Source organism: Trichosurus vulpecula, chromosome 1 (genome assembly GCF_011100635.1).
Source record: "Trichosurus vulpecula isolate mTriVul1 chromosome 1, mTriVul1.pri, whole genome shotgun sequence".
NCBI lineage: Eukaryota > Metazoa > Chordata > Mammalia > Diprotodontia > Phalangeridae > Trichosurus > Trichosurus vulpecula.
Window position 1 is genome coordinate 68,270,885 of NC_050573.1, and position 7,867 is coordinate 68,278,751.

At 36.6% G+C, this 7,867-nt stretch overlaps 1 pseudogene; it reads right to left on the bottom strand.

Annotated features, from left to right (window-relative positions):
* Window positions 1-785: 785 nt before the first annotated feature.
* On the bottom strand, window positions 786-3,915 carry LOC118831148 (annotated as a pseudogene).
* Between the last annotated feature and the right edge of the window lie 3,952 nt (window positions 3,916-7,867).

Genomic DNA, 7,867 nt, shown 5'->3' on the forward strand with positions numbered 1-7,867 from the left:
ATCTAGCATTTGTACAGCACTCTTAGGTTTGAAAACATATTTACTCATTCTCTCTCATTTGATTTCTTCAGAACCCCTCTGAGGTATGTGCTATTTTATAGGTGAAGAAACCGAGTCTAAGAAAAGTCAAATAACTTTCCAAGGGTTGTAAAAGTAAGAAGAGCTAGGGGCAGAATTTGCAATCAGCTCTTCCTTACTTGGAGTGCATTACTTTACCCACTGAATTACCTGTCGCTGTTGTTCCTTCATTTTCTAGTCATTTTCGAATCTTCTTGACTTTATTTGGCATTTTCTTGGTAGAAATACTGGAGTGGTTTGCCATTTCCTTCTCTAGCTCATTTACAGAGAAGGAAACTGAGGAAATCAGGGTTAAGTGACTAACCCAGGGTGACACAGTGAGTGTCTGAGGCCAGATTTCAACTCAGGAAGATGAGTCTTCCTGACAGCAGGCATGGCACACAATCCATTGTGCTGTCTTGCTCCCTCTTAAATACATTCATTTCACACAGGTTTTAAGATTTAGACACAGGAAAACACATCAAAATTGAGAATTAAAGATGGAGGTTACCATTTTGCTAAGAAATTAAGATATTGGTTATTTGAAGGACATAAAAAAGGCACAATACTTTTTTGTGTGTTTGCAGAAATTAATGTAACATTATCTTGTTTACAGCAGGTACTCAATAAATCTTGTTGTATTTACTGAAAACAAAAATACCCTCCAAATCCAGCTATTTAGGATATTTGGGCTGTTTTCTGCTCCTGTTTAAGTCGATTCCTTTGCCTCAATGTCTTATATGGACAACTACCCAGCTATTTCCCAGCCCTTTCCTGGGAGCCTCTTTCACATTCTTGTTCCTCAAGCTGTAAATGAGGGGGTTTGACACAGGGATCAATATGGTATAAAACACTGGTGTAATTTTATCTGTATCCAGTGAATGGTTAGAGCATGGCTGCAAATACATAAAGATCAATGTGTTATAGAAAATGGTGAGGGTCACCATGTGGGAACCACAGGTGGAGAAGGCCTTGAGCCTGCCTTCCATTGAGTGGATCCTCAAGATGGCAGCAATGATGAAGACACTGGAGATGATGACAATCAACAAGGAAGAGAGAGCGTGTCAAACCCGCCAAAGGTAAATATCAAGATTTCTTTAAGATGAGTGACTGAGCAGGAGAGGGTTAAGAGAGGGATGTCATCACAGTAGAAGTGGTCAATGACATTAGAGGCACCATAAGAAGACTAGAATGTGATGATGGTGTTAAAGAGTGCCACGGAGAAGCAGTATATATAAGAAACAGCTACCAGCTGCACACGGAGCCTGCAAGGCATAGCAACAGTGTAGAGGAGAGAGTTATCTATGGCTACATAGCGATCGTAGACCATCACAGCCAAGAGAAACATCTCAGTGTTTACAGATGAAACAAAGCAATATACCTGGATAGCACATGCATGGGAAGAAATAACATTGATTTCCTGAACAAAGTTAATGAGCACGTTAGGGGTAATGGTAGAAGTAACAGAAAAATCCACAAAGGCTGAGTAGCTGAGGAGAAGTACATGGTTGTGTGAAGGTGAGAACTGACTTGGGTTAGTAGGATCAGGAGAAGGTTTCCCACAACACTAATGGAACAGCTGATGAGAAATATGATAAACAGTATAACCTGCAGCTCTGCACAGGTGGTGAGGACCAAAAGAATGAACTCAGTGACTTCAGAATGATTGCCTTTAGCACATCTCTTGGACTTAAATCCTAATACAAGATCGAGCTGTTAAACATGAAATTGAATTTCTTATTTTTGTGATAAGGATTCAGATATATCACATCTCTAGGGCACAATCTATTTTCAGAAAAAAAAAAACAAGCTGGAGACTAGAGCATTCTCTTAAGACTTCAGATATGATTGGGGTTGGGAGGATATTACACAACACTGCCTGGGTCTCTTCTCTCTTGTTCTGAAAAACAAGATTCCTTTGAATTAAGTTTAAATAAGGAAATATCATAGTTGGAAATGGTGCATCACAACTAAACTGTGGTTTTTGATCTTTGTTTTTGGAACAAACCTCTGCTTTTATTGGTATAAGAAAACCTCAGATAACAACAAGCATTTTTAAGAACTTACCATATGTTAGGCACTGTGGTAAGCCCTGGGAATCCTGTTCTCAATGAGCTCACATTCTAAATCGACCAACATCATGCAAACATATGTACAAAGAAAATATATAAAGTATAAATGGGTTATAATTCCAGAGTGAAGATATTGGCTCTGTGTGTGTGTGTGTGTGTGTGTGTGTGTGTGTCCAGGGGTCATCTATCTACCAACAAAGATTGACACCTGGTGTACACCTTATATTTTTAGAGAATTGCCAGAGTATTGAGATGTCAAGTGACTTGTCCAGGGTCTGTAACCAGAATGGCCTTTGTTTTCTTTGAGTGACTCAGTTTATCTCATTGAGCCTTGCTGGGTGCCGGGCTCCAGGCCCAGAGCCCCCGTGCCTGTTGCTTCTCTTCTGGGGCAGGAAGCCCAGAGACCCATGCCTGGGAGCAGAGAACTTCCTGTGTGACGATTCATGGGGCTGGCTGAGGGGAGGTGTTGACTCCAGAGCCACGCCCTATTGGGTGTTAACCTAGTCTACGTGGATGTGAACCTCCCAGGGTCCTAGGGGAAGGGGCCAACTCAAGAACCAATTGGCCCTGGTCATTCAGGCGGCGCTTGATGATGTCAGAAACTCTATAAGAGGGGAGAAGACAGCTTGAAGATCCCTTTTTCGGTTGGAGCAGCAGCGGGAGCAGTGGCAAGCATGACTCTGGGCCAGCCCTTGGGCTGAACCTAGATGTTGGTAACTATGAATTGTATTGGGTCTGTCTGTTGATATTTGTAATTTGTTTGTATTTTGTTTTGAAGTTCAGGGTGCTGGTTTTTCCCCCCAAATTAAATGAATGTTCTAAAGTTCAGGGTGCTGGCTGTTTTTTCCCCTGAACTAACTGAATGCTGCCTGTATGCTCCCCTGAGCTAACTGAATGCTGGATTAAAGTAAGTTTGTCAACCCCTTCACCGTGCTTTCCTTGGTTAAGCAGATAAAAAGAACCTGTGCTTTCTCGGTGTGGTGCCAGCAGCCTCCTGGGTGCTGGCTGTGGGTAGATCTTACACCCCCACAGAAGCTGCTAGCTGGATTGTTAAAACAGTGGTGGCAAAGAACTGGAAGCTGCAGGGTTGCCCCTCCACTGGGCAATGGCTGAACAACTTATGATATGTGATTGTGATAGAATACTACTGTGCTATAAGAAATGATGAGCTCAGTGATCTTAGAAAATTATGGGATGACTTGCATGAAATAATGAAATGTGAAATGAGCACAGCTAAGAGAACACTGTATACATTTACAGCAATATTGCTTTAATCTGAATCTAGAGAAAGAACTGATAAATAGAAGTATATATAGAATAATTTTATAGATATCTACCTTTTTATCTATCACTATATATCTTTATCTCTCTACATCTATCTGTCTATATACCTATATGTGTCTAATGGCAGTTATCTCTAGGGTGGGTAGGGGAGGAGGGAAGAAAAAATGGGGAAAAAAGAAATTTACATGATACTTTTGTTTTATATTTGGAAGGAATAGCAAGTGTGCATATTAAATTTGCAGTTTCCTGTACAATCATCTCTTTTTTATTGTACTATGTTATGGAAGCACTTTTTTATTCTATAAATTAAAAATAAATATATATGTATGTATGTGTATATATATATATATATATATATACACACATATATATGTACACAGAGAGAGAGAGAATGTCTATCAAAGTAAGAAAAAAAAACAGTGAAAATCTAGTAGTACCCCCTATACCTGTGGCTAGAACAGTGTCTGCTCCTGAGTATTCTCTTTGGTTCTTCAAGCCTCATAGCTATGATAAGAAAATATGTAACTTTGATTCTTGGTTCCATTGGTATCTATTTCCTGATGATACTCCTGTTGCCTTTCAAATCATCTCTTAAAAAGTGTTGATATTTTCTTGCAATAGACTCAGGTGGTTTCTCAAACTTGAATTAGTGTAATAAGAGAAGTTGAAAGATTCAGTTCCAATTGAATTTATAATATAATCCCTCAAATCAATGACACAATTAAATGAATACTTGTTTATAAACAGGATATGTTTCAAGCCATCTTGAGACATCCACACAAAGGGCCTCCTCTTATGTCAAATTCAACTCTAACCTCTTTATTTCTGTTTGATAGCACCAATTCCTCTTAAAATTTAGAATCTTGGTGTTATTTTGGATTTTTCCTTTTCCCTTGTGATACAGTGTCTTTGAGACTCTGAAACTCTTTTAAGGTTGGTTTCTCCAATCACAAAATGTTGGATTTGGTAACCTTGAAGGTCCCCCCTTCTCACTTTATGTCTATGATCCTATGTTCTAGAATACTTGTAAAAGAACAAGGCAGGGGTGATCACAATCAAGTTCTATGACTTCTGATATTGAAGAAAAAGAGGGGATAAAGAAAAAATAGAATGAAAAATATAAGCCAATAGAATGAGGAAAATACAGTTAGCAACCATAACTCTGAGTGTAAATGAGATGAACTCACCATAAAATGGAAAATAATAGCAGAATTGATTAGAAACAATAAGCCAACAAAATATTATTCACAAGAAGCACACTCAAAATAGAAATAATGCATAGACTTAAAATTTAGGTCTGGAGTAGAATGTATTATGCTTCAGCTTAAATAAAAAAGACAGGGTTAGCAATAATGGTCTCAGGCAAACCAAAAGGAAAAAAAAGATATAATTAAAAGAGATAAACAAGGAAGCCATATTTTGCTAAAAAAAAAAAATAAAAAAATAAAATTCAGTACTAAATATCTATTCACTAAACTGCAGGACATCCCAATTATTAAAGGAAAAATTAAATGAATTAGAGGAAAAAGTAGATAATAAAACTATGATAGTGGAGGATTCCTAATTATCCCTCCCCATGATCTACATAAATCTAACCTACCAATAACCAAGAAAGATGTTAAGCATTTAGACAGAATTTTAGTAAAGTTAGATAGATATACACTTGGAGAATATTGAATGGAAATAGAAAGAAGTATGCCTATTACTCAGCTGTATATGGCACCTTTAAAAATTGAACATGTATTAGGTCATTAAAAACCTTATAAACAAAAGCATAAAAACAAAAAACATTAAATTTTCCTTTTGCTGACTATATTAAATACTTTGAATAGTAGACCTTTGAAGAGCACATTAAAAATTAATAGGAAATTAAATAATTTAATTCTAAAAAATGGGTGAGTTGAAGAACAAATTATAGAAAGAATCTAAAGTTTCACTAAAATGATGACAAAAATAAGACAATATACTCTAAGGCAGTACTTAGGGAAAAAATTTATATCTTTAAATGTTTTCATCAATTAAAGAGAGAAAGAGCAGATCAACAAAATGGGCATGCAATAATAAAAAAAACTTAGAAAATCACAAATTAAAAACCTTTAAGCACCAAAACAGAAGTATTGATAATCTTTCGGTATTTCAATACTTTCACTTTTTCCTATGTTTAGCTTATTTATACAGAGTTGCTTGCAAGTTGTCTACCCATGAGACTGTGGTCTCCTTGAAGACACTGGGATTGTTTTTGACTTTCTTTGTAGAGGCATACCTCGGACATAATGCAGTTCTATTTCCAGACCAGCATAATAAAGTGAATACCACAATAAAGCAAGTCACATGACTTTCTTGGAATCCTAGTGCATATATGCATTATCTTTACACTATACTACAGACTACTAAATGTGCAATAGTCTTATTTCTAATCTTGCTATATTTGTTTTATTTATACAAAAACTTTTTAAATTAACATAATCAAAATTATCCATTTTACACTGAACTTTGCTCTCTGTCTCTCGTTTATTCATAAATTGCTCACCTATCCATAAGTCTGAGAAATAATATGTTCCATGTTCTTCTAATTTTCTTGTAAAATCTCTCTTTATATACAGGTAATGTATCCATTTTGACCTTATCTTAGTAAATGGTGCGAGATATTGGGCTATGCCCAGTTTCTGGTATAATGCTTTCCAGTTTTCCCAACAATTTTTACTAAATGATGAATTCTTATCCCCAAATCTTAAGTCTTTACAAGATCAGAAGGAGAACAGAATATTGGGCTTACCCTTTGTCTTGATATTATAGAGATTTAATGAAAGAATGACAGAAGTCAACTCACTAAAGGCAATGTAAGTAAAAGGAAATTTCATCTTCTCAACTGCTTTGGACTGAAGTATTTTTAATGTTTCATATCTTCCAGCTTTAGCCTTCTTCATGGCCTCTTTCACCTTTTTGTTCCTTAAGCTACAGATTAAAGCACTCAACATAGGGCTCATGATTGTGTTGAAAACTGATGCCATTTTATCTTTGTCCAGGGAGTGGCTTGACTTGGGCTGTAGGTACATAATGATCAATGTGCCTTAGCTATCAATCACTTCTTATGCTCTTTTGTTGAGTTTTCATCAATATCAAGCCAAAAATTGACTATGGGTATAATACAAGGTTCTGTCCATGGTCATTTTGTCATTCATTTTTCTCTATGTACTCTTACTTGGTGACTCCATCAAATACCATAAGGTGTAAGTAAAATTTCTGTAGAGATTTGCCTCCTAAATTAGCATACTACTGCATTGTTGGTGGAGTTGTGAACTGATCCTACCATTCTGGAGAGCAATTTGGAACCATGCCCAAAGAGCTATAAAACTGTACATACTCTTTGATACAGCAAGTTCACTTCTAGGTCTGTATTCCAAAGAGATGATAAAAATGGGAAAAGGACTCCCATGTACAAAAATATTTATAGCAGCTCTTTTTGTAATGGCAAAGAATTAGAAATTGAGGGGATGTCTATCAATCAGGAAATAGCTGAACAAGTTAAGGTATATGAATGTAATAGAATACTATTGTGCTATAAGAAATGGAAAACCTGGAAAGACGTATATGAACTGGTGCTTAGTGAAATGAGCAGAAGCAAGAGAACATTGTATTCAGTAACAGCCACATTGTATGATGAATGACTTTGATAGACATAACTCTTCTCATCAATGCAGGGATCTAAGACAACTCCGAAAGATTCATGATGGAAAATGCTATCCATATCCAGAGAAAGAACTCTGGAGTCTGAATGCAGATGGATGCATATTATTTGCTCTCCTCTTTTTTGTTTTGTTTTGATTCTTCTTTCTCATGGTTCCTACCATTGGTTCTAATTTTTATTTACATCATGACTAATGTGAAAATATATTTAACGTTGTATCAGTAAGGCAATAATAACAATATAGATGATAATTGTCAAAATGCCTATGTGGTTCTGTATCCCAAAATATACGAGACTCTCCACATAGAAAGTAGAAGAAGTAAACCATTTAGTCAGACACCAGAGAACTATATCCCATAAGCCATCTGCCCAATCTATTACAGCAGCAAAGAATTCGATACATAATATCACAGTATGGAGCCTCGCCATCCCAAAGCCTCTCTGCCTCCTGCTGGGGCCTTCCCACAAAACAACCAAAGCTTACAGTACAGCTGTCACAGGTCAGCTCTCTTTCCCTCAGCTCAAACTGTCATAACAGCCATAACTGCTCTCTCAGCATTTCCTGTGACACAACTATAAGGAATAGAAGGAATACACCTTCTCAATGGTATCTAATTCCATTTATCAACAAAATAATCAATATCTTTAAAGTGGTGTTGTGGAAAGAGTAATGGGTGAGAAGTCAAGAGGCCTAGGTTGTACCTTCCTTTTGTGCCTTTAATAATGTGAATGGCTTTAGTCAGGCTTCCATTTCTTTGTGCTTCAT